This window comes from Heloderma suspectum, chromosome 4 (genome assembly GCF_057233095.1).
Source record: "Heloderma suspectum isolate Gila_16-S chromosome 4, 16-S_ref, whole genome shotgun sequence".
Taxonomy (NCBI): domain Eukaryota; kingdom Metazoa; phylum Chordata; class Lepidosauria; order Squamata; family Helodermatidae; genus Heloderma; species Heloderma suspectum.
This window is the reverse complement of record NC_139461.1, coordinates 307,841,814-307,868,207: the sequence shown is the minus strand read 5'-3', so window position 1 is coordinate 307,868,207 and position 26,394 is coordinate 307,841,814. Positions and strand designations below refer to the sequence as shown.

Sequence of the window (26,394 nt, the reverse complement as noted above, 5' to 3'; positions counted from 1 at the left end):
AGCTGTCTTTCTTTAAAGAGTTATCCTTTCCACAAGTTATTAAAAACATAATGGGTTCTCTGTTCTATATTATGCAACTTTGGGAGTTGCCTGCCCTTTTCATGCAACTCTTCTCCCATGAAGAAGTGAGCTGCCTGTTGCAACTTGGACAGAAGGGGGCAACAGGGAGCCATCCGTTACCTTTCTGAGGCATCTTATCTCTCCCCTGAAATCTTATGTCTGTAATTCTGTGCTCCATTTTACATGCAATAAGAATAATAATTTTAAAAACCTCAAAGCCTCCCAAGCAAGGTCTATGATATTTCTGTGACCACTGGCCCAGTTTTTGCAGTCTATGCCAGCCAGCTGGCACACAGGGCAAAGGCTAGGCTTGGCCATATTGGGATGTTCATGCCAGATTCCAGGCCTTCCTCTGGAAATGATGGGTGACCTTCATTCTGTTTGCTTAGCTTGTTCAAAGGGTCTGGAAGTGGCCTCTTGTGAGGTGTGTGTGTGTGTGTGTGTGGGGAGAACACACACACATAGCCCCCTTCTGTATGTAGTTTGAAGAAGAACACTCTGGAAAATGCACACAACGCCCTTCATACAAAAACCTGGCATGGGGATATAACTGTGGAGAAAACTTTACCTTGCTTGCAAGGTGTTAAAGGCACAGGAGCCTAGACAAGTTTATCAACTGTTTCAACAAGAAACTGGGTTATCCTGTAACCATATGAGGCATAACCCACTGGGTCTGTCTCTCAGACATTTTAGCAGGGCAATTTTTTTCCTGGCACTGACAGAAGTGTTGGCAAAAGGTTCCCTTGCTACATTGTTGTCCATTCAGCTGCTGTGAAAAACACAGGAGCATAGCTTCTAAAAAATTAAAAAGTGGCAACCTGTCCCTTAAGGTTTTAAAATGCGTGTGTACGTGTCTGAAGCAGAAAATGGTATCGCTCTTCCCGCCTGGCAGTCCCTTGGCTACATTAGTCCGAGCACTGCAGCTGTTCTAGAAAAAGAAATCTAGTAGAGCAAGAGGCTTTGCTTTGTGTGAAGGGTACGTGAGGATGCGTTGTTTTCTAGCCCATTTAGAAGCGAGTCTTGGTGCGATCCTTTAGGCCCTGCTGGTGCAACCGAAGTGGTTCCTACAGGGCTTTCACCATAGAGATTAGGGGTAGAATCATAGAATCATAGAATAGTAGGGCTGGAAGGGGCCTATAAGGCCGTCGAGTCCACCCCCCTGCTCAACGCAGGAATTCAAGTCAGAGCATCCCTGACAGGTGGCTGTCCAGCCTCGTCTTGAATGACTCCAGCGTGGGACAGCCCACCACCTCCCTAGGTAATTGGTTCCATTGTCATATTGCTCTAACAGTCAGGAAGTTTTTCCTGATGATCAGCCGGAATCTGGCTTCCTGTAACATGAGCCCATGATTCCATGTCCTGCACCCTGGGATGATCGAGAAGAGATCCTGGCCTTCCTCTCATAGATCTCATAGAATCATGGGGTTGGAAGGGACTTACAAGACCATCAAGTCCAACCCCCTGCTCAGTGCAGGAAGCCTGATTCCCAGGGTCTCCCATCTAGGTACTAACCAGGGCTGATCCTGCTTAGCTTTCAAGATCAGACAAGATCAGGTGCATCCAGCCCTTTGCTCTCTGGGACAGCCTTGCAAGTACTTGAAGAGCGCTATCCTGTCTCTCCTCAGTCTTCTCAAGGCTAAACTCAGAACAGAACTTCTTTCAGTCCAAGGGCTGAACTGTATTTGGAGAACCTCTCCTAGTGGTGGGTGGGGCCAAAAACAAAAGGGGGGGGCCAAAATACCAGCATATTTTAGCTTGAAGCTCTCACTGCCAGTAACTGAGCCTCGAGAGAGGCATTTCGACCTTTTAAAATGGGGAAAAAGCTGCACAAAAGCAAAACATTTGGTGGTTTGGGGAAACCGGGTGGAAGCAGGGGAAGGGAGTGTGGCCATCTGAAGAACCCCAAGAGGCTGGATTTGGCCCCCAGGCCTGAGGTTCTACACCCCTGATAGAGAAGAAGGGATGGTGTGACATTCCCACATCATTCCTTCCAGCAGCAAACTCAGGCGCTCAGTGCCAACAGAATTATAGCCAAAATGAGGCCACCAACAAAACAAAACAAAAAAGAGGGAGGCAAAAGCAAACCTGGGGAACTTGAAAGTTTGCAGAAGTACAACACATTTTTTCAAAAAGGGGATAACTGCCCGCCCATCAGCCCAATGAGAACTGAGCATGCTCAGTAGCCCCAGAATGTAGAGTGACAGCAGGAAAAGGCAAATCGAATATGTGTGGAGTGGGTAGGGGGGTGGGGGGTGGAAAGTAGCATGCCCTACTGGAACATGACAAGAACACCCCTGTTAAGAGGTGAAGATATGCTGCCCAGTGCTTGTCAACAGAAGCTTTTAGTTTAATGCTGAACGTTCCGATTGTGAGTGACTTTAGACTTTATCTAGTTCTGTGTCCAGAAGTAACTAGAACTAATCCAGTCTGGTGGGACAAAGTAGATAATAGGTTGGGAGTGAGCAGACATGCCAGGCTTCCAGTTCCAGTAGAGGAATAGAAGAGAAAGTGGGACTGTGTAACCCTTTCCCTCCCACCAGTTGCTTCTTAGCTGCTTTTTTCCTTGCAGATGAAAAGATACAGGGACTCTCGGCTTCAGGGAAAGCCGCTTTGGTGGGCGGGGAGCAAGTGAGAAAAGAGCAGGCAGGGAAAGGGTTAAGCAGCCCCTCCCTCCTGCTGCTATTTTGCTCCCACTTACTGCCTCTGTTGCTGCTTTTCAGATTTAAAAACAAACCAACCAGCAGCGCCCTTTTTTTTTTTTGGTGTGCATCTCCTGTGAATCATCGGGTTTGGCCCGGAGCGGGTGGTGGCGGGGACGCAGCCTTTGTCGTGGGAGAAACAATATCCCTGGGCGTCTGTGGAGGGATGATGGCATGGAAAGCAAGGACGGAAGGAAGGAAAGACTGGAGAAAAAGCTAGAGGGAGGGGGAAAGTAGGAGAGGGAATCGGAGCAAAACAACCGGAAGAAGGAAACTGGATAGGAGAGTCACACAAAAATAGCAGCAAAGAGAGGTGGCGGCAAAGAAGAAGTTTCCTCCCTGAGCAGCCGTTTGGGGGCAGGGGCTGGGGGTGTTCCTCAGGAAGGCCCAGGAAGACTTTCAAGGTCTCCACCTGGTATTTCATAGTCACTGGAAAGCCATTTATGTGTCTAGCCACATCTGGAATACTGCGTGTAATTCTCAAAGAAGATATTGCAGAGCTGGGGGAAATTCAGAAAGGGGCAATTTCCATGCACACCTGAGCCATAACATGAGCATCTCATTCATACTGGCCTGCTGGAAATATTTGCTCTGCAGGCACTTTTGGTGAAACACCTGCATTATGCATCATCATCCAGATAGATTGCAAAGGTGTGTGCAGGTGTGCGTGTTTGTTTTTTATTTAAAGCATTTGTATCCTGCTCCTCAGCCAAAAAGGCTCCCGGAGCAGCTTACGTATCAGTAAATTCAAGATGGTCCCAGCCTGCAGGCTTACAATCTACAAAGACACAACACAAAATGGAAGAGGGATGGGGAGGGAAGAGGAAAAAACGAGTGGCAAAAAAGCAAGTCTGTTGGCTAGTGGATAAGATAATCTTTGGAGGCCTTCCTCCAGGTGCCTTTGCCTTTTCAAGTTAAGCAGATGGCTATCAGGGTGCCATCTCTGCTCACCTGGTAGCTACTCTTGCATCTTCATTGCCAGCCTGACAAAACCCTTTCCATCTTCCCAGGCCTCCTGAAACTCTGGCTGAACTGAGTTTATTCTGCTGCCATGACTTTTATGTCTTATAATTCAGCTGGGGTTTCCCCCCCATTTGGTTGCGATGTTACTGTTTTTATTTATTTGAGGGATTTATACCCCATCCTCCAATAACATTTCCAAATAAAAGGGTTCTTAGGCGATTCGTTAGGCACTCCAGGATGTTTAAAAAACCAACAACTTAAGGACGGTATAAACATTTCTAAATAAAAATAAATAACCCCATCTTTGAAGCAAGACAATAGATTAGATGGCCGCTGTGCCACTGCTTCCCAGCTTTATAATTCTACAAACCGCACAGTGGTTGCGGTTAAGACTTCATGTCTCAGCAGAGAGTCCTGTTTTTGATGTCGGTCAGAGAGAGTCCATCTGTTGGCCCTTCCCTGGCTCCACGCAGACAAGAGGAATTCCGTTCAGGATGGGGCGGGATGGGACAGGCCACAAGAGGGCAGGGAGGCAGGTGTGTGAACAACCGAACAAAGGAAAGGCAGAGAGAATCCCTTGGGCTCCGCCTGAAAAAATGACAGTTTGGATCAGGGCTGATTGCCACCTGAGAGCACCCCCGTTACCTACCCCGTGCTGCATTCTTTATAGCCGTGTTGTCCATTGAATCTGTTCTTGACCAGTGAATCCAAACTCCATACAGATGAGGTTAATGGCATCACTGGTTTATTAACAGGGTTCTATGCAGTTCTGTGGGAGGGCTGTTAATGCAGGCCTGCAGCAGGTTTTCTCCTAGGCTAGCCTTCCCCAACCTGGTGCCCTCCAGATGTGTTTAAGTCCTGTGTTAAGTCCTGGGTTCAATGGGGCTCCCTTGGCAGTAAGTGTATTTAGGACTGCAGCCTGAGGAAAGCACAAGTTCCTTTGCAAACTCCCCTTTGTCCCATTTTGTGAGTGCACTTTCATAGAATCATAGAATAGTAGGGTTGGATGGGGCCTACAAGACCATTGAGTCCAACCCCCTGCTCAATGCAGGAATCCAAGTCAGAGCAACCCTGACAGGTGGCTGTCCAGCCTCATCTTGAAGGCCTCCAGTGTGGGAGAGCCCACCACCTCCCCAGGTAATTGGTTCCATTGTTGTATTGCTCTCACAGTCAGGACGTTTTTCCTGATGTTCAGCCGGGATCTGGCTTCCTGTAACTTGAGCCCATGATTCCGTGTCCTGCACTCTGGGATGATCAAGAAGAGATCCTGGCCTTCCTCTCTGTGACTACCTTTCAAGTACTTGAAGAGCGCTATCCTATCTCTGCTGCTTTTTATTTCTTATAAGCCACCAATACAGGTCTGGCTATTGCAGCACAGAGCAGCATTATACTATAATTCCAGCAGCTTTTGCTGGACTGTGTTCTCTATCAGTGAATGGTTATTATTGCCATTATTTGTCTGTGTGTGTGTGGGGTGGGGGCAGCCACTTTGAGCATGAGACTTCTGTGTGGCTGGAAAAACGACATTGTGCCCACCCTCACCTAATCTGATGTGCTCCCTACTGGTGAAACAGAGGTACAATTACGTGACATGGAGAAAAGGAGGAACGCAATAAAGGGATGTCACTGCAGGCTCTCTTGACCCACAGGGTCAACCCAGCTTTCTCCTGGCTTTGCCATTTTGCGAAAGCAAACAGCCAGATGGGCCAATCAATGCTTATTCAGCCATCGATCTTGCCCCCAAGGAATGTGGAAAGAAGGCAGCCCAGAGAAGCCCAGCAGCAGGGCACCGCCTCTGCACGCGGAAGGTCTCTCGGGTTCAATCCCTGGTCTCCCGTTAGCAGGATCAGGCAGCCGGTGATGGGAGGGAGCCAGAGAGGTAGTGCCAGTCAGAAGAAATATTAGAATAGGTGGATTGGTGACCTGACCCAGTAGAAGGCAGCTTCCTATGTTCATGTATGAAATAGAGCAGACACGTTTTCTGTTATTCTGGAGAGCATGGCTAGAACCGATGAGTGGAACTGCAAGGAAGCACATTTCAGCTCAACGTTAGCAGACACTTCCTTACTGTAAGGGCTGTTTGACAGTAGAGCAAACTGCCTCAGGAGATGGTGGGCATCCAGTGGAGGATGGTGGCTCCAATATCAGTGGGGTGGTGAATCCGCTCGGGGTTTCAGTCAGAACCAGTCAGAACTCTAAAGGAGCGATAGCTGAAACTATGACTGAAACCCCGAGTGGATTACCCCAGCCTCCACTGCTTTCACTATTGGTTAAGCAGGAACTGAATGGCCCTCTGTCAGGGATGCTGTCATTGCAAGATTCCTGCCCTGAGCAGAGAGTTGGGATAGATGATCTCTGAGGCCGCTTCCAACTCTAACATTCTGTTATTCTATGTCCTCCTCATAAGCTTCCAGTCTATTGTCTGCCTTTCCAGTTTACGTTTTGAAAGTGCCACGTGATCATTTCCTCATTGATCTGTGTCGTTCTTGGCCTTAAAAAATGAAAAAGGAACTAAAGGAAACCGTTTCAAAATCTCTCCAGGGATTGGAGGAGGGGCTAGTGACAGCGCAGGCTCCGGCCAATCAACACTCTGCATAGGCGGTTTCTGCTGCAAACTTGCAAAACATTTTTAGAAATTATTTTTCAGGGCTCAACCCTCAGGTTTGAAAAGGTATCGCAATGGCACACCAAGGAACATGCTTCCTGGCATACACCCACAGAAAGCCACCCTAACCCCATCCCTCCCTGACATCCCCAGACAAAGATGCTCCATTATCAAGTAGCATGATTTCCAGATAATTTCTGGGGAGAAAATATCCCCTGTTGTTTTCACCACCTGTGTGAAAAGTGTTGGGGGTGGCAAAATGTGGGAGGGCGAGGAGATTTCAGCTTGGCTTTACATCCAGCTCCCTCTCTCTCTCTATGTAAACATCCAACAGTGACCATCTCAGCCCTAAACCAGCATTTGGAAACCAGCCAAGGGGTGTCTCTTATGAGCTGTACCTGTGAGGTGAAATCCATAACAGCTAGAACAACATCTTTCCTGTGGTTGCTTTGAGGTGCTGGTATGATCACCCTATGGTAGGGGTGTGGCTAGGTGCTTCAGGGAGCAATCCTATGCATGTTTAGACAGAAAAAAAGTCCTACAACTCCCAGCAATCCCTAGCCAGCACAGCTGGCTGGGGAATGCTGGGAGATGTAGGGCTTTTTTCTGTCTAAACATGGGTAGGATTATGCCTTAAAAGATTCAGGGCCCAAGCCCATAGGACACAAATCTGCATAAAATCTGCATACGTTGCTTGATATTTGCATATAAAACTGTAGAAATAATTACTACGATTTATTTAAATTTCACAGGAGGCACAGCCAGACGATTAATTTCTCATCCAAATAACCTCAATTAAAATAAGTTCTTCAATGAATTGGCTGCCTGCTCCAGATCATTGCAAACCCATGGGAAACACTTCCCACCCCCAAGCTTAATTACCATGCAGGGAGAAGGGGGGTGGTGGTGGTGGTGGGGAGGTGTTGAAGCATGTGGGGAGAGGACAGTTAACCCTTCCCTCCCCAGCTGAAATCCCCCTTGAAATTGCCCCCTGGGGGGCAATTACGCTAAGAAAGAAAGACTTCTATCGACGTCAGGGGACACTCAGGGCTCTAGACAATGGGCCTGGGGTGAGGTCCCATGGGTTCAGGCCAACCAAAATCCTGCCTTATGGCCTTCAGAAAGAACTGCAAGGGCCACCTTTTCAAGTGGTTTTTGGAGGGTGATGTCAGAGGGAAGGTAGCTCTGGATCGCTCTGTTCTAGCTGCTGTCCTGTGTTTTCAGTGGTTATCTCTGTGCTGAACTACCATTTTATACTTTGCATTGTTCTGTACATCCCACCAGACCTTGGCGAAAGTGATATATCCATATTTTAAATACATCAACAGTGGCATCAACAGTGGCATCCACAGAGCTTGTAGAACCTCCCAATAGCATAGGGAGGCCTTCTCCAATGGCCAGGCTGGCTGGGGATGATGAGAGCAGTCTAGTACATCTGCAAGGTACCGGGTTAGGGCCTCTGTGATTCTAAACCAGTCCTCTCTTGGCCCTTCTGCAACATTGCCCCCTGCCTCCCCTCCGCCCCCTTCACCTCCTGCTTTGAAAGGAGACGGATTGTTTTCCAAGTGGAGAATGTTGTTCCAAGTCAGTGCTGGTGTTCCTTTTGTCAGGCTCCGAACAATATTTTATTCTGACAATTAACAAAACAAACACAGGCTGCTCAGGTCTGGTTGTGATTATTCGCCTTAACGATTCCCTGGCCCCGCTCTCGGGTGTTCTCTCTCGCGTGGCATCACGCCAAGGGCAGGGGACACAGTTGCTAAAGACGCCTTCCAGAAGCTCTTCTTTCAGTGGTGGCTTTGGGCTCCATGCAGGAAGCCTGGAAGCAGAAAGTCCCAGCACTCCCGCGACGCAGAGAGGGCGCCAATTTGTCTTGGGACCCATCCCCGGGTGCCTCGCAAGCATGGGAAGCTTGCTTCCCTCCCTGCCATGGCATCATCTCTGCGGCAAGAGAATGGGCAAAAAGCTAAGACAGAGCTGACCAAACTAAACTCCAGACACCAAAGCCATGACACATGGCTCCCAGACATCTTCGCCTCCCCAAGCCCCTTTCCTCTCCCCAAACAAATGCCCCATACAAACGCCTTCGTTCATAAGTAAACTAGTGAATGGACCCAGCTTTGCACAGGTCAGAATAGCCCTTAGTTTGAAACTTAAATGATTGTCAGAGTTGGACACATTGTGTTCGTCCCATCTGAGTGATGTCACGTAGAGATGGTAGAAGCTGAATCCTGTGCATGTAGAAGGCTATTCAGGCTAGGCACTCCCATGCACAGGCCAACCCCTTTTCCTGCCCTCCCCCACAGTTATAGCCTAGCCTTTCCCCTGACATGCTAGTTTTCTGTGTGCAGGGATCACTGTTTTTTTAAATTTAGATGAGCATTCAGTCCTGTGAACCTCCATCTGCAGCCTTAAATGATACAATGCAGGCACAGGCTTACAGCTTCAGTGAGAACTGGAGCCTTGTAACAGGGGTGGAGGGACTTTAGGCTTGCAAGATCAACTTTGCTTTCCACCAGAATCCCTGAGGGGTTCTACCAACCAGAGCCAGGTGCAAAATGGAGACTCAGGAAGGTGGACCTAGAATTGGGGAACATGGCACCTCTGAGCACATGCTCAACCCAGGAATCCTTTCACTCACAAATCTACTCCGGTTTCCCCCTCAAGCCTTCTTGATTTCAGCAGCCTAATTTAAGAGGAAAAAATGGCTTTTTGTTGTTGCTCTCATTACACCATTGAGAGTCAGAAACCCCTGCTGATCAACTGCAAATCACCTGGAAATTTACCAGTAGATCCAACCTACCTTCTCTCCACCCTGTCTAATACCGTTTTCTCTACTCGAAAAAAGCAAAACAAAATGATTTGGACTTGAGGAAGTTGATGTTGCTTTGGGACTGGGATTGCCTGCCTGTATATTTGCTTCTGTGCCCTGATAACGCCCGTTCCACAGGTATATTGATAATTTATCAAGTATCGTTGCTCAAAATTCCTGTCCTTGAATCCATCCACTATTGCTTCCAGGGATGCGGCTGCCACGGTTTGGGCCTGGCCATTTTGTCTAGTCCAAGAGAAGGGGCCAGAAGCATTCCTCCTCTTAAATGGCTAAAATGGTTGGGGAAAGCAGACCGTGGGTTGGGGAATTGTCTCGCCTGCCTTAGAACAGGTGTGCCCTGCTGGAACTCTTGCAATCTTGGCAGCGTGGCATGTTGAGCTAACAGAACAAATGTTAATATACTACTCACAGAAGTATACCACTCATTACTGTTTTATTTCAGCTTTGTAGGCACAAGCAGACAAACCATCCAGTCGGGATGGGTGAAAACTTTGTTTCAGTTCAGGTCCAATAAGAATTTGCCAAAATTCGCAAAGTTCTTCAAATTCGAGACAGAAAGAACTTGAGATTTAAAAAATGTGAATATGAGAAATACCAAACTGACAGATTTGTCCATCCAGGCCCAGGGCTTTGAGCCCTTTGCTCTTAAAAGTCTGTGTTTCAATCTAGGGATGTCGGAAAAATCTGCAACGGAACCAAATGGGTTCGTATTTTCATCAATCCGACCAATGGATTCCTCAGTGGGCTGGCTTTCCCCATTTTGGCTGGATTTTGTAAACTTGTGGACCGTTTTTCTAACCTTTGGGAATTTTGTGCAAATTTCATCATAGAAAAATATACAAAATTAAAAATAAAACTGGCCAAAAATGTGCATTTCCCCCATAGGCTAAAATGCGCATTTGGGCAGAATTTGTGCATTTTTGCAGTCGTGGATTTGTGCAAATGTGTATTTGCATAAAAGTGGAATTTGTGCAAATTTGGAAACAACTCCCCACCCCTAATTCTGTGGATGGGTGGATGATGGAACGAAAGGTGCCTGACAATTCACGAAACACAGATGGAACAGATTCTACACAGTCCATAATCCCTACTTCAATCCCTGTGTATTCAGCCATGTCAGTGCTGAATTAAGGTTGCTGCCTCATATTTTTTCTAACATGCTTCTCATCTTCAACACCAATATGGCAGCCACGTGCATCATGGTCCTTTCCATGCTGGGAATAGCTGTACCTATTGGAATTGGCCGGGGCAGATGGGTGAAAATTTCAACTGAGTTTGTAACTGAGTTTGGTTTTGGTAAGAATTTACCAAAATGCACAACATTCTTCATATTTGGGAAAGAAAGAACTTGCAATTTAAAAAATTTGAATGTGGGAAAATGTGGAACTGATAGATTCACCCATCCCTATGATCAAGCTTTGTCCTTCAGTGACAGCTGGACGTCCCCACTTGCCTGATCAACACACGAGGTCTCCATCAGCTCCTGAATATTAAAATAAAGGGCATCATCAAAACAGAATTTGTCAGGTGGCTGGGCTAAAAAGGGCAGTTTTAAAACCAACCCAGTGAGGTAGCCTCCTGCAAGGGACACGAGGAACGAGACACCAAGAGCGGCAGCTTGGTAGAGAGCTTGCTGTGAGGCACTCCTTCCCAGTTTCTCCCCAATTGCAGTTGTCTCCAGGGTGACATTTCCTAGTGGCGGAGCACGCGGAGGGAAGACCTGGTGAAGTTGGAGTCCATAGGCCTCATCGGGTACTAGCAAGATGGCCATAATTCCACCCATGGCCCCAATGATGCCTGGCAAGCCATGAAGGTTGTGGATGCCACATTGGTCTTGGAGGTGGAATTTGGTGGCCAAAAATGGTGTCATGTATTTGAAGCCGAGGATACAGGCCAGAGACGAAAGGATGCCCAGGACAAATGCTCCTGATGGAGTAATCACCATGTCTGCCACGGCACCAATGGCCACTCCTCCAGCCAACGTGGCGTTCTGCAGGTGGCCCGTGTTCAGTTTGCCCTTCTTCTCCAGGAGGCTGGAGGTTGCAAATGAGGTCAAGGCACTGGCACTGAGAGTAATCCATGTGTGGAGCACAGCTCTATGCTGGGCATGCCCTGGTTGGGCAAGGGCAGCAACGAAACTGGGCCAGAACACCCAAAGGAACGTTGTTCCCACCAAAGACAGAAGATCAGAGATGTAAGAGGGAGTCTCCTTTGGGTGTCCTAGCCGCAGTCCTGGCCGGTACAGAGCAATGGCAGCACCCAGCCCAAAATAGCAAGCAAAGATGTGGAGAGTGATGGTTCCTCCCACATCCACAGCCTGAAAGTAGCTCACAATTAGCCACTCACAGGCCACATAGAGGGGGATTTCACAAAGGCCCATGAGAAGGAGCTGAATGGAACTTGTCCGGCCCAGGATGGCCCCGGCTGAGATGAGGACGGTCACTGCCGCGAATTCGGCAGTGAGGATGTTGTAGAGGCCAAGGTGGATCTTCCCATGGTGGAAGTGGTGTACGAATCCTTGTACGATCAGGGCCCACTGCGTGGAGAAGTTGGCCAGCAGGAAGTTGTAGCATACGGCACTGACCCCGTAGCCCTTCATGAAGGCCAAGAGCAAGCCCAGCCCCACCAGCAACATCAACTGTATGTCCTGGAAGAGGGAGAAGATGGCGTACAGCTGGTTGGCGGCTGGGTCAGAGTTGGCAGACTGGGCGGTGGCCTCTGTATGTTCATCGTACGTCACAAAGAGAACGAAAACCACCAGCAGAGCTCCCTGGAAGAGGAACAGCAAGATAGGCAAGCGGCAGCGGAGGCTGGTGGTGAACACTCTAGACATTTTCCACCAGGAGACCCCAAGGAGATCCTGCACAAAGAAGAAGCCAACCAGAATGAGAAGAAAATCACAAAGCAAGCTAGCATATTGGCAAGCTCTATACCCAGAGGCAAGTCAAAAGTGCCTTCCAACTTCTTGTTGGCCTTTTCAGACAACAGGTAAGATCCCAATTTAGCCACACTTAGAGTGAACCCATTGAAATCAATGGGACTGAAGTTAGTCAAGACTAACTTAAGCCTCATTGATTTCAAAAACCTACTCTAAGCATGACTAAATCTGGATCCAACCCAATCAGTTTATGGCACGACATCGATGCCGGTGTTTCTCAGATATATTGTTCATCTTACCCCTATACCTGAGGGCATCTCCTACAAGTACCTGCCATAGCAGTGGTGATCATGTCAGAGAGGCCTGATCACAACCTTGTCAGAGGTTAGAACTGTATATGGTGGCCATGTGTGTGAAGGGCTGTCAGAGAACAGTCCTCTGCTGAAGGTGTCCTCTAATTGATGGGCTGTCCAATCCAAGTGTGGCTTGAAGTCAAAGACCCCTAAGAAGGGAGAGCAGCAGGGGCCGCTCTTGACATTAGCACCTGGACAGCAGACTGAGAGGGCACACGGGTCACTTGGTCAAACTTCTCTGCGATGGGGAGATGTCTTGCATTTCCACTGAAGTTACAGTCATTTCTACCTGTGCATATGTACTGATAAAGGAGCATATGCAAACGTTACACAAATCAGTGCCCTCTTCCGTCCTATTTTTTCTTGATGTTGAAATGGGTCACTGTGCCAGTGAGAAGCAGAGCTTTCCCCCCTGCAGTCTCAGCTTTGGAACAAGCTGCCTTTGGGCCTGAACGAGGAAGAGCCCATTCCATGAGGTCTGTGTACAACTTTTAGGGTGCAATCCTATGCGTGTTTAGACAGAAAAAAAGTCCTACAATTCCCAGCATGCCCCAGCCAGCCATGTTGTCTGAGGCATAGTGGGAGTTGTAGGACATTTTTCTGTCTAAACATGCGTAGGATTGCGCCCTTAATTTTGTTTTGTTTTTAATTTGGGCAGGCGTTTCGTTGGTTTAGTGGTTTGGGGGCTTGTTTTATCATTGCTGTTTGCTCTTTCCTGTTACGATAATTTTAACTTCTGGTGTTGTTCTTAAATATTGTCTACCACTTTGAATGGAAAGCAGCTTCAAAGGCCTTTAGGGTGCAATCCTGTGTATGTTTGCACACACACAAAAGTCTAAAAGCCAGCTGGGGAGTGCTGGGAGTTGTAGGACTTCTTTTGGTCTAAACATGTATAGGTTTGCACCGTTAAATGAATAATTGATCCTGCAATGCTATATTTATTTGCCCAGGAGTATCAACAACCTCCGATATGCAGACGATACCACCCTAATGGCAGAAAGCGAAGAGGATCTCAAGAGCCTCTTGTTGAGGGTGAAAGAGGAGAGTGCAAAAGCTGGCTTGAAACTCAACATTAAAAAAACGAAGATCATGGCATCTGGCCCCATCACTTCCTGGCATATAGAAGGGGAAGAAATGGAAGCAGTGACAGATTTTACTTTCTTGGGCTCCAAGATCACCGCAGACGGTGACTGTAGCCATGAAATTAAAAGACGCTTGCTCCTTGGGAGGAAAGCTATGGCAAACCTAGACAGCATAGTAAGAAGCAGAGACATCACCTTGCCGACAAAGGTCCGTCTAATCAAAGCTATGGTTTTCCCAGTAGTAATGTATGGCTGTGAGAGCTGGACTATAAGGAAGGCTGAGCGCCGAAGAATTGATGCTTTCGAACTGTGGTGCTGGAGAAGACTCTTACGAGTCCCCTGGACTGCAAGGAGGTCAAATCAGTCCATACTAAAGGAAATCAACCCTGAGTGCTCATTGGAAGGACAGATCCTGAAGGTGAAGCTCCAATATTTTGGCCACCTAATGCGAAGAGAAAACTCTCTGGAAAAGACCCTGATGCTGGGAAAGACTGAAGGCAAAAGGAGAAGGGGACGGCAGAGGATGAGATGGCTAGATAGCATCACCGATGCAATGAATATGAACTTGAGCACACTCTGGGAGAGAGCGCAGGACAGGAAGGCCTGGTGTGCTATGGTCCATGGGGTCACGAAGAGTCGGATATGACTGAACGACTGAACAACAACAACAACAAGTCCCATAGAACCTAATGGGCCTTCCCTCAGAGGAGACATGCAAAGGATTGCACTGTGTATGAGGGAACAATTGGATGAATTTGAGTGTGGTGCTAACTAACTAGTTGGCTTTACTCAAGACAGCACTCCTGTTGCAAGGAGATGGGCCTTCAAACTGGGCAGTGTTTAGGGATGTCAGAGAATTCCGCGATGGATCTCGGTGAGGCCGAATGCAAGTGCATTCGGCCCCCCAAAATCCATCATGGAACGAAGCCCCCTGCCCCCCCAACCCACGAAAGTCACGCAAAACAGAGCACTTACCTGCTCCCGTCGGCGCTGACTTGCGAATGGCAGCCGCCCTGCGGCCGCCATTCGCTTCTTCTTCACGGCCGTGATAGGCTACATAATACATACGTAGCCTATCACGGCTAATGCAGGGACGCCTTTTACGTCCCTGCGGAGGCTGTGATAGGCTTCGTAAGTATTTACGTAGCCTATCACGGCAGGCTTAAAAAAAAAAAACGCATACGCAAATGGCGGCGGCTACAGCGGCTGCCATTTGTGTTCTGTATTTTTCGCCGTTTTAGCCTACGTAAATATTTACATAGGCTATTACAGCCAAAAAAAGGGGAACGCAAATGGTGCCCACTACGTCATTTGCGTTCCCCTTTATTTCGCCGTAATAGCCTATGTAAATATTTACGTAGGCTAAAATGGCGAAAAATACAGAACGCAAATGGCGGCCATCGTAGCTGCCACCATTTGCATATGCATTTTTTTTTTTAAGCCTGCCGTGATAGGCTAAGTAAATACTTACGTAGCCTTTCATGGCTCACTACAGGGATGCAAGTGGCGGCAGCTACGGCCGCCGCCATTTGTATCCCTGCTGCCCAGTGGCCGGATGTCCGGCTGCGGGCGGAGCTGGCCGGCAGCTCTGTGGAATCGCCGCAGAGCGGAGCCGGCTGAGCAGGATTCTGGGGGGGGCGACTGGAGTGCCTCCCCCCCATCGAGGATTCCAGGGGGAGGGACGGAGCGCCTCCCCCCCCCGCCGTGAATGAATCCACGAAACGGTAAGTGACTTTCGTACATCCCTAGCAGTGTTTGGCAAACTCCCATCGAGTTTCAGTCTGACACATCTGGATGGCAGCAGGTTGAGGAAGTGATACAGTTTGAATGTTCAAAACTGCTGTTGGTGCTATTTCTTTTATTGTTGTGTCTTTAACAGTGTTTTTAATGTTATTTGTTTTTATGTTACATTTTAATGAAGATTTTGTTTTAATCTGGATTGTATTGTCAGCTGCATTGAGCACCAGTTTTTTGGCAGAAAGGCAGGATAATCAAGTAAACAAACAAATAAATAAGAAAACTTGGGTAGTGTGTGCACATGCTAATGAGGCACACCAGGGGTGGGCAGGTTGTGGCCCTCCAGATGTCTTGGCTTACAACTCCCATCAGCTGTAGCTAGCATAACCAACAGTGGGGGGTGCCGGGAGCTGTATGCCAAAACTTCTGGAGGGCCGCAAGTTGCCCACCCCTGCTCTAAACACAGACAAAGAAATGAGAGCTGTAGTGTGAAACATCACTTTACCCACAAAGAGTTGTAAAGAGTGGCATGGAAGCCCACATTCCCCACCACCAATGTCTCACTCAGGCCAGCACTACGTGGCGCTTTGTGGGGAGAGCGGTTTGAAACTGTTGTTGTTGTTGTTGGTTAAGGCCTTAGTGGGGGAAAATTAGACTGGACCCTTCCACATCTGGCGCACTGGGCTGAACTCTATGCTTACGGTATTGGCATCGGTGTTTACCTTTTATCGTTGGTGTTAAACATTAACCAGGGGCAGAATCGCATGCATTGGGGAGGGACTGGACTCCTTTTTGTGCCATTCCCACAAAATGCAGATTGGTCACATTTTGGGGGCCTCAGAATTGCTGACGTATGCGCGCTAAGGTTGCCCACCGTCACTCAGTGTACTTGCACCAGAGCATACGTTAGCAATGACTGACGGATACACTTTAGACCCTCTAGACCCTGTTCCCTGCCCCTGGGGATCCCGTGCCAGTCCTTCAATGTACTCACCAGGGAGACGAGAGGCATTATTCATTTTACTCACAGATGTCCTGGGCACGCAAATCTCATCCACAGCACTGGCTCCCACTGTCCCTGGGACTGCAATGCCCCACAATAATTGTGGGGCTCCTCCTGCCCTCCTGTTGCCAATCACATGCCACACCCACTTGGTTCCTCCCACCTGTGCATGGGCAATGCCCCCAGGGACTGAGGAACTCTGGGGCTTGTAGTTCTTGAGATCTTCTCACATACAGAAGCACATTTCTCTCTGTGTTTCAAACTTACAAGTCCTGGAGTTCCTGTACAAGCTTCCGCTCTCTCCCCGTCTCTCTCCGTGTGCTAGACAGGGGCTTCGACCGGAAGATCACTGTTCAAAACGTTGCTTGTTGTGACCTAACATACATTTTTGACTGGTTCCAGCAAACTCTACAACCTCTGGACTCTCCGCATAGATAAAGGGAAATAAGATTGCATAAGCATCCTCAAGTGCAACCTGCAATTAAGCCTCAATCCCCGCCCCAACATTTTTATGGGCTTGCAGTCCAGCTGGGCTGCCCTAGGATGGCCAGGTGTCTGCTTTTACAAAGAGCAGTCCTCTATTTGAAGAGCTGCAGAGAATGCCCTCTATTTTGAAGGCGTCCTCTCTTTGAAGGACTGTCCATTCCAAGTCCCGTTTAAAGAACCACCAGAAGCAAAAGGGCCTTGAAGGTGCCCATCAACAGCACCTGGGCAGCACAGCAGACAGAGCAAGGCACACAGGTCACCTGGGCGCAGTGTCCCACATTACCTCGAGATATACTGCAGTTCTATTTAAATTGTAATAACTTTTTTCTAGATTTTCTAGATAAACATATACATTAGCATTTGCCATTTTTATGCATATTCATATCCCCTTGTTCGGTTATGCATGTTGTCTTTTTCGGCCATTCACAAGAGGCCACCCTACCCATGGGCGTAAAATGTATCTGTTCTCTCTCACGCACTAATGCTTGGGCCCTGGTAGTCATTCTACACTGTGGCAGTGTGGGCTCTCCATGACTCTGTTATCTTATGGGCTACCACAGGAATCCCAGCTTCTGGGATACTTGGTTCCTGCCAAGCTCTTTGCCCTTCCTTGTAGGGATGGCGGAGAATTCCACCATGGATCTCAGTGAGGCCGAATGCCAGTGCATTTGGCCCCCCGAAATCCGTCGTAGAATGAAGCCCCCCCACCCCCCACCCCACGAAAGCCATGTGAAACGGAGCACCTACCTGGTGTCGTTCACGCTGCTTTGCGAATGGCAGCCGGATCTGCAGCCACCATTCGCTTCACGATTTTTTCCGTGATAGGCTACGTAAATACTTTTTATGTATTTTATGCCATTTGTGTCCCTGCGGAGTCCATGATAGGCTACGTAAATATTTACGTAGCCTATCACGGGGAAAAAAAGGGACGCAAATGGCGGCAGCTAAGGCAGCTGTCATTTGTGTCTCTGCGCAGCCCACAAGCAGCCGGATGTCGCTGTGGGTGGCCCCGGCCAGCGGCTCCGTGGAGTCGCCGTGAGCGGAGCTGGCCGACAAGGATTTTGGGGGGAGGGACAGAGTGCCTTCCCCCCACCGCGGATGTCACGAAATGAAACAGGTGAGTCGTTTTGTACATCCCTACTTCCTTGTGACTAGCAGAACCAGACAGAAGTATGCACAGTAAATAATCATAAACTAGTAAACATTGCAGAGCAAATTATGCCAAAAAACAGACAGTAAGCTAGTTGGCTTAGTGGGTGTCGTACACAGAGCTTGCAGAATCTAGCTTTTCTTGGGGAAGAATTTGGATCACCTTGGGACAACGCTTCAGTCTTAGTGTGCACTACATAGGTTCATATTCACTGCATGCTCTGCACAAGTGGAGCTCTAAAGGCGCCATCCTATGCATGTTTAGACAGAAAAAAAGCCCTACAGCTCCCAGCATTCCCCAGCCAGCCATGCATAGGACTGCACCCTAAACACATAGGATTGCACCCTAAGACATGCAATCAACATTTTATTGATATATTACAGTGAAGACCCCAAATCTGGTGAATGTTGGCATTCATATGCGAATGTTGACAATCCCAGTTGAAATTTTGTCGATGCAAAAGTAGGCATCTCTTTCCACACCTTCTGGAAATACACCAGTGAAAGCTGGCAGTCACACTCGGCTGCAACACTCACCAATATATTTCTCAGTTTTTTCCAGACATTCACAAAATTCCCCTGGAATTTCCAAGACGCACATGTCAACTTGCTCCAAATTTTGGACATTTGTTGAAACGTATACACATTTTTAGGTTCCCCAGAACTCTTCGTTGTTAGAGTTATTTTTAAATATGGTAAGTGGTATATAAATCTATTTAATAATATAACATCAACAATAATAATAATTGCACCTTTCCCCCCTCCAATATATGCCACACCTTTATTAAAATATAACTTGAACCTCACATTGCCAGGCTTGCTGTCTTTTCTTCCTTCCTTTCTTTTAGGACAGAGAATCTAACAATTGCATAACAGGCAGAAAGTTAAACAAGGCACAGCTCTTCCCTTCATCCCAGCAGCCTGCCATGCACTTGTTAAGAGTCAGAGTCTCTACCCGCTTTTTAAAAACAGGTGCCATCTCTATCACAAGCTGCAGGAAAGCCTACATTCTCATGGGCAAGATATCCTTCCTGGTGCCTAAATTAGAGCCTCAAGCCATGTTACTCAATATTGACATCTCTCCACAAGACAGATCATTACACCCTCCAGAGATACATACTGACTGATGTCCTCATTACCTCCTTGCCTTCTCCCAGAGGGACCAGATCAGGGAAAACATGTATTGGACTTAGAACATTGATAGAGCCAGCCTTGCTTCAAACGTTTTCTGCTCTGTTGGGGCCTTTTATACATGTCCCATCAGGTAAAACAGGTTCCTGCTGGCCTATTGCCAATCATTAATGAACACTCCAGAGCTGGGTTGTCTCAGGAATGTGCTTAAGGGATATCAGAGCCACTTAAAGTTTGGGAGAAAGAATCTCTCTCCCCCCCGCTGCACTGTGCAATTCAAATACAAATGCTAACACTGGTCACCACTTTATGTTAGAAGTGTACTCTAGACCATAACTTGAGATGGGGTGCTCTACAGCTACCGTTTCCAAGCCTAGCGGCTTGGTACTACTAAAATCAAGAGGGTCTGTAGCTCAGTGGTGGAGCATTTGCTAGAAGGGGCCAGGTTCAGTTCTCTGCATCTACATCAGCCTGGCCTCAGGAACAGGGCCAGGAACCCAAAGACAATTTGCTGCTGAGGCGAAGAGCAAGACGCTCTTCCATCCCATGTACAAAAGCCGAGCGAACAGGCAGTTGAATCTTTCTTCAACTCTGGGACAGCATCCATCACCACACCTGAAGGCAGCAGGCTAGCTTAGGGGCCATAGGGCAGGTCACATGGCAGACACTTCTCTCCTCCAACCCCTTGCTGCTGCCTCCCAGCATTTGCCTCCTGAGGCAACCACCTCACTTTGCCTAATGGTAGAGCCGGCCCTGCCCGGGAAGAATTACACTCCACTTGTTTCAAAAATTCTTATGATATACAAAGAGACAGCAGATCATACTGGGCCTGACCCAAGTGTTTGAAAGATCTCTGCTATAAAAAGTCTCAGCTTAAAACAGAAAGAGCTCAATCTCCCATCTCTATGGCTGAGAACTACATCACACACCTAGTTGTTTAGGCATATGGCTAAGATTTCCTACGGTCATCTCTAAAACATTAACCCCATTGGCCACGTTGGTGGAGAATGCTGGGAGTTGTAACCCTACACACCTGGAGGGCATCAGCTCGGGGAAAGTTGCTTTAACAGGGGTTTTTAAAACACATATATCCATGTACCCTCATTGGGAACCAAAAAATCACTTCATTATTCCATTCATTTTTATTATTAAAACCCTAAGGGAGTAATCCTATGGCCCCTAGAAAATGTCTGGGGGCAGGGCGGCATAGGATATTTTGGATTCCTGGATCTGAGGTTGGAGACAGTGCTCTGACTAAGGATCTGGAAATCTGCACTTTGCCCCCTCCCCCTTGCAGCAGGCATGGAAAGAACCAAACCGGTTGCCTCTACAAGGTCAGGAACCCGACCTTGGAGAAGGGGTAAAGGGGACAATCTGGTGGGCGGGAAGGGAAGGAGACTGGAGAAGCCAGGATATGAGCTATCCTGAGGTCTCTCAAGTTTCCTTCCCTCCCCCTCTGAAGTGCCCCAGCTAGATGGGCAGAAAAGCCCGTCTAGTGAAGATACAGAGCGGGAGGAGTGGGGAGGCCCTGGATGACCGTAAGCCTCTGAGTTCAGAGGCTTACAATCATCGCGATAGGATTGCGCCCTAATTCATTTAGTTATTCATTTGCTAAAATCACATCAGTTTTCATGGTTCCCTTCACTTTCATTTGCCAATGCTTTCAATGGGAGACCCAGCTGCTCTTCTGCTGTGTGTAACTTCTCTGTTTTCCATCCAGCTGGCATGACATTTTCAGGCATTCTGCTAGCTCTTGAAGGGACCAGACCTTTCAGGTTTCAAACAGATAAATAAAAAGGGTCTTGGTCTTATAAACAATTTTAAAAATTGGCACACAGGCTAATTCTAAACTAATTGTGAATAGAACAAAAAATGACAAATAACTAAGCACAAGGGAGAGGGAAAAGTAGGGAAACACAGTGTGGAATGGATTGAAAACGCTTAGAGGGCCTGCAAGAGTTGACTGCTGGAAACTATTTTTGCTGAAGGACGAAAAACAGACCAAGAGAGGAACTTGCAAATGCTCTGACTCCAAGGAGAAAGAACTCACATTGCCACTGAGACTGGAGGGTTCTATAGGAAGAAGACCTATCAGAACGTTGGACACGTTTGCTAATGTGTGTTTGAGTTGAAAATTAGAGAGTTTATACTGTCAATCTGCCTTTCCCTGACCTCTCTCCCCACTGTTGGACGCTCAAGCTGACCTATTTCGGTATTGGGATAATGCCATTCAGCACTCTACCATTCTTTTTCCATTTGCTTTGTAAGGGATAACAAATGAAACTATTCAACATTTCATTCCTTAGGGAACAAATGTCACCCCTAAGTTCCCAGCCAAGTATATATTCAAGGGCAAACTCCATGTGACTGTAACTGCATAGTTCCGCTCTTGACTGCAGTCCCCCCACCCCCCGGAATTTCCACCATGGGCCACCCAATCTGGATTGGGGCCCTAGTGTGGGGATAGGAGGCTTCAGCCCTCTGTCCTCACTGTGGTCCTGATCCAGACTGGGGGGGGGGGAGCATTCCTGCAATTTGCATTGCAACAAAGGTCTCATTTAAATGAACGGGCCTTTTTTTGCAACACAAGTTGCAGGGGTGGGGGAGTGTGATTCCGACCGGGGTGGGTGGGTCCTTGCACTGGCAGTTTGAGGGACAAACCCCCCTGCACTCAAGGGCAGAACTAGCAGTGAATATCATGTCTGCAGCAAACACAGGTTATCACATAAGCAGGAAGGAAGTGGGAACTTTCCGTCAAACCCCATCTCACATTTCAAAAATCCTTTACTGCACTTGTAAACAAAGGAAGATTAAGGTTTCCAAAGGTCAACCCGAAGGTTAAAATGTAAAGCCAAGCACCCTCCTTTCTTTCGGCCAGGATCTAAGCCAATACGTTAAATAGGTGATTGCGTTTCTGTCTCTCTCTCTTTACAGCCCACCCACACCAATCCAGATCCTCTCCTTGACTTTAGAGGGGCAAGGTGAGGGGAAGGGGCTAACCATTTCCCCCTGCAACTGTTTTCCTCCAAAAAATGTTACAGGTGTGAGTAACCTCAAGACTGGATTACTACAATGCGCTCTATGTGGGGTGTCCCTTGAGGCTGGTCCGGAAGCTGGAGCTAGTGCAGAATGCAGCAGCTTGGCTGTTGTCAGGAGCTGCCCCTTTTCAGCATGCAACTCCTCTGCTGAGGGAACTGCGCTGGCTGCCTATTCGCTACCGGGCCAGGTTTGAGGTATTAGTACTAGTGTACAAAGCCCTAAACAACTTGGGACCAGGATACCCGAGACAGTGCCTTCTCCCTTACCGTCTTGCCTGGTCACTGAGGTCATCAGAGGGCCTGCTCCTGGTGGTTCCGCATGAACTTATGGCCCGACTGGTGTCCACCCAGAGAAGAGCCCTCTGTGTGGTGGCCCCTTTTCTATGGGACTTCCTGCCTCTGGAGGTCAAGTGGCCACCAACACTGTGCTGCTTCTGGCACCTCCTGAAAACATCTTTATTGCTTGACAAAGCCACGGTTTGTATGGATACTCTGTTTTTTAAAATAACAATATTTAATATGGAGTTTTATTTCTTGTAGTTTTTATCATTTTAACTTTTATTGTTCACTGCTCCAGAATTTGTTCAGATATGGAGGGTTATATAAATGCTGTAAGTAAGTAAGTAAGTAAGTAAGTAAGTAAGTAAATATCTCCCTGCCCCACCTGGCCAGCTTGTCCCAGACATGTATTTGCACCCATAGCAGTATTTGGGGGGCAGGGGAGAGTTACCCCTGGATCAGTGATTGCTGTTTTTAAAAACAATGCCAGACAGATGCAAAGGCAAATACATATTTCACATAACCTGCTGTTTGCCCCTCAGGCCCAACTGAAATGTGCACTTGGCAGACAAGAAAACCTTTTGCATCGGGTGATTGGAGTCTCCTTTAAATAACCGGTTTGCCTTGCTTGCCGGCTCATGTAGCCTTTCCGTGCCAGGGATCAGCAGCCTGGGCAGGCATGCGCTAGTATGCTCATTGTGGCGTTGTGCACTGAAGGTCCCATTTAAACAAGAAGATGATGGGCGTGTGTGAAGTTTCACAACAGTAAGTTGTGCTCTCCCTGGCATTGTGTTTAAGGAGCCACCGTGGGAGAGGAGCCACCTTTAATGGGGGGGGGATTAAAAAAAGCCCCCTCCTCAGACTGAATAATTATTGCCGATATAGGCTTCGAGTGGGAATTGGCTCACGCGATCGGTTCCTTCACAGCTGATTGTTTAGAAGAGGCCTGCACAGCTTGTAACACACCAGGCCTCGCTGGCAACTGGCCGCACCTCCTGAGGGAGCCCCCCCAGGAACTCCGAGGAATACTCATCCTAGGCGAGCAGGCATCTTGAACCCAAATGGCTTTTGCCGCTTGGGAGAGCGAGAGCCACAAGCTGCTGTCAAAAATGACAGGCGGGCGGCCAAGACATTACAAAACCATCCAGAACAATGTTCCTCCCTCGCATCTCTCACCCTCACACGCAGCCAATTCACATGCCGATGTGCAAAAAAATTAATAATTTAAAAAATCCCCCACACTCCATGTTGTTAGCACATTTTGCTTAACATAACTCATGGGGGCCACAGGACCGCCCATGTGCACGAGCAAGCCTATATGGAGATCCAGGGTGGAGACAGCGGATTGAAGAAGCCATTTCAACCGTTGAAATCCTCCTTCTTTCGTCACACGATCTCATGGCTTCATCAGAACTCAAAGTCACAAGGCCTTTGAAGCTCAGGGTAGAAGGAGCGATACATCTGGAAAAATTTGGATTAATGAAAACATAATCCCCACACGGAATTCTGCCTGCCTCCCTCCTCCTTGCCATTTGTGTGTTCCTCTGACTTGCAGTACTGAGTTCATTAATTTGCCCCGAGATGGGTTTGCCAATCCTTCTCTCCCCTCCCTTAAGCGTTCCAACAAGTATTACTTATATCAGTCACAGATTGCAGCTGTAACTCCCAACTCTTGAGTAAATAGTAGGTAACTGGCAGACCATGGGCCAAATTTCACCACTGAGCAGCTATCACTAGTGTGACCACTCACCACTGCCTTGTAGTGGCCAAAACAAGGACTTTGGTCCTGGCCAGACTGGGGTAGGAAGGAGAGGGAACTGTCAGGAACATTCAGGCTGTGCATGCATACTCCCCCTTCTGCCCTCCCCAACATTCTGGCTTTAACACAAGAAACCTGAGAAGACTGAGTGCTAGGAATGAGAGCAGGATAAACGTGAATACTATGGGCAAAGATTTTTCAGTCACACTATCTCTAACACTCATTAAATGGACACAGACAAATATTCTGAAGAGAGCTGAAAGTGATTTGATGGTGGCAGCATTTCCCTTGTACGCACAAGGTTCTTCTGTCCCTTCGTCGTCTCCGATTAAACAGGTTTTGAAGCTTTTACGAAAACCTGCAAAACCTATTCAGGCGATAGAGTGACAAGTGGATGTTCACCAGGCGCCATGAGCCATCTCTCACACCACCTTTGAATCTCACAGGTGGGGGGGATGCCATCTATCTGCAGACTCTGAGCACACCTTGCGACCAAAAGAGAATGGCAATGCAACAAAACAGATGGAAATCAACCTCACCGCTTCCTTTCCCTGGCCTTGTCTTCCCTTGATGCCACCTGTCCACAGCATATCTCCAGGATATACCAAAAATACACACGGTGGGCGGGAGGAGATGGGCGCTATTGCTTGTGTTCCAGATGCAGTGGTTCCCTGACAGCACAACAACATCTTCCCCCATGTAGACCTTTTGGCTTGGGAGGAGGGGTAGAATGAAGGAATCCTTTTTTCCCTTTATAGTTTCGACCTGCAACAGAAATTAACACCCCCGTTTCCTTTCTATGTGAAAAATCACTTCCCTTAAAACAGGTGGTTTAGAGGGATCGGGTGGGGGGGAGTTCAGGAAAGAGCATTAAACCAAGGAGGGGGATCGTGATTTTGTTGTTTTGTATTTACCAAATCCAGCTTTTTCCTGATGCTGACGGTGGGAAAAACAACAGGATGTTGAACCCAGACACCTCCTGAGGTCCCGGACAATACCGCTGACACTAGAATACAACAATGATTTACATTTGATTCTCCCTCCTCCCCACTTTTTGCTCCTCGATCTCCAAAAAATAAAAAATGGCACCTCCTGAGGCACACCTGCCATGGTGCTCGATGTCTAGCTGTGCCCTCCACTGGAAGATTGCACATATTTTTTTCCTTATCCCCAGATGTGCTGCATCCTTTGCCTAACTGAAAGAGGGGGGGGGACGAAGCAATGTTTGCATGTTTCCTTTGTGATAAACAAACTCAAAAAGGGGGGTGTCAAAGAGGCCTTGTGGGGTGGTGGAGAATGAAGGAGTCACGAAATGTTCCCCTTTAGAGCCGCAATGAATCTGCCTCCCCCGCCCCCTTGCTCATTTTACTATTGACTGACTGCTTTAGAGACTGCCTCGCCCCATACTAAGCCCTAGGCCACTTGGAATCGTCCGTTAAGGCCCTGTTCCATTTACCTTCATTATCTGAGGTAAAATCACCATCAGCCAGGAACAGGGCCTTCTTTGTGCATTTGCCCTGAGGTTTGGGGGACAATCTTTCAGTGGAGGTGAAAATTGGCCCCTACCTTGTTGGCTTCCAAAAGGGTTGCAAGACCCACCTATTTCAGGTGGCCTTTGTAGGATGAGCTGATGGTAGTAGCAGTTATTTCTTTTCCTGCTGATGATCTTAATGATAATTTTATATTATTTTAGGGAGCAATCCTATGGCCACTAGTCAGCGGCTAGGCGGCCATAGAACATCTTGTTTTTTGGGAACCGACCTCCTCCCTCTTTTGCCTATGGCCCCTCCCACCACTAGAATGCAGCCCCCAAGAGCAGCCCCAAATTGAATTCACCCCCACCCCGGCTAGTTGAAAACGATGTCTGGATCCCCTGTAAAATTCCCTGAATGAGGTAGGGTGGTGATGACATAAAGGCCTTGTCCGGAAGTGTAACCCTTTTCTTCAGGGTCTCAAAAGGGACTCACAGCAAAGGCCTTGTACAGGGACAATTAACACATATCATTTTAATTTCTAAATTAAAAACAATAATAACGCACATGTAATAATTTTACATGCAAAGCAATACACTTATCACCAAAAACAATAAAACAGAGCACAGCCCTCCCAAAGTTCTGTAGTTCAGCTTGAGTCCACAACAAAAATATAAATAAAACTTTTCTCTGAAGTTTGATTTTTCTGCTGGCTGAAGAAAGAAAACAGTCTCTACTCAGTTCTCTCCAGCTACACAGCAATCTTCTCAAGATGGACCAGGATCCAGCAACACAGGAACAACTTTGTAAACAGCACTTTATACAATGTAAAAGAACATAAACAAACAAGGAATTCATAGTGCTTGT

The 26,394-nt window shown here is 47.7% G+C and overlaps 1 pseudogene across 2 annotated transcripts; it reads right to left on the bottom strand.

The window, feature by feature from the left end:
• Positions 1–9,576: 9,576 nt before the first annotated feature.
• Positions 9,577–19,068, bottom strand: LOC146348981 (ammonium transporter Rh type B pseudogene; annotated as a pseudogene). Of its 2 annotated transcripts, none has more exons than XR_014789942.1 (3): positions 18,988–19,068; positions 16,481–16,637; positions 9,577–12,020 (listed from the first exon to the last, which is right to left on the bottom strand). The product of XR_014789942.1 is annotated as an ammonium transporter Rh type B pseudogene, transcript variant X1 (transcript). The 2 variants fall into 2 exon arrangements; XR_014789943.1 differs by having other exon boundaries at positions 18,969–19,067.
• Between the last annotated feature and the right edge of the window lie 7,326 nt (positions 19,069–26,394).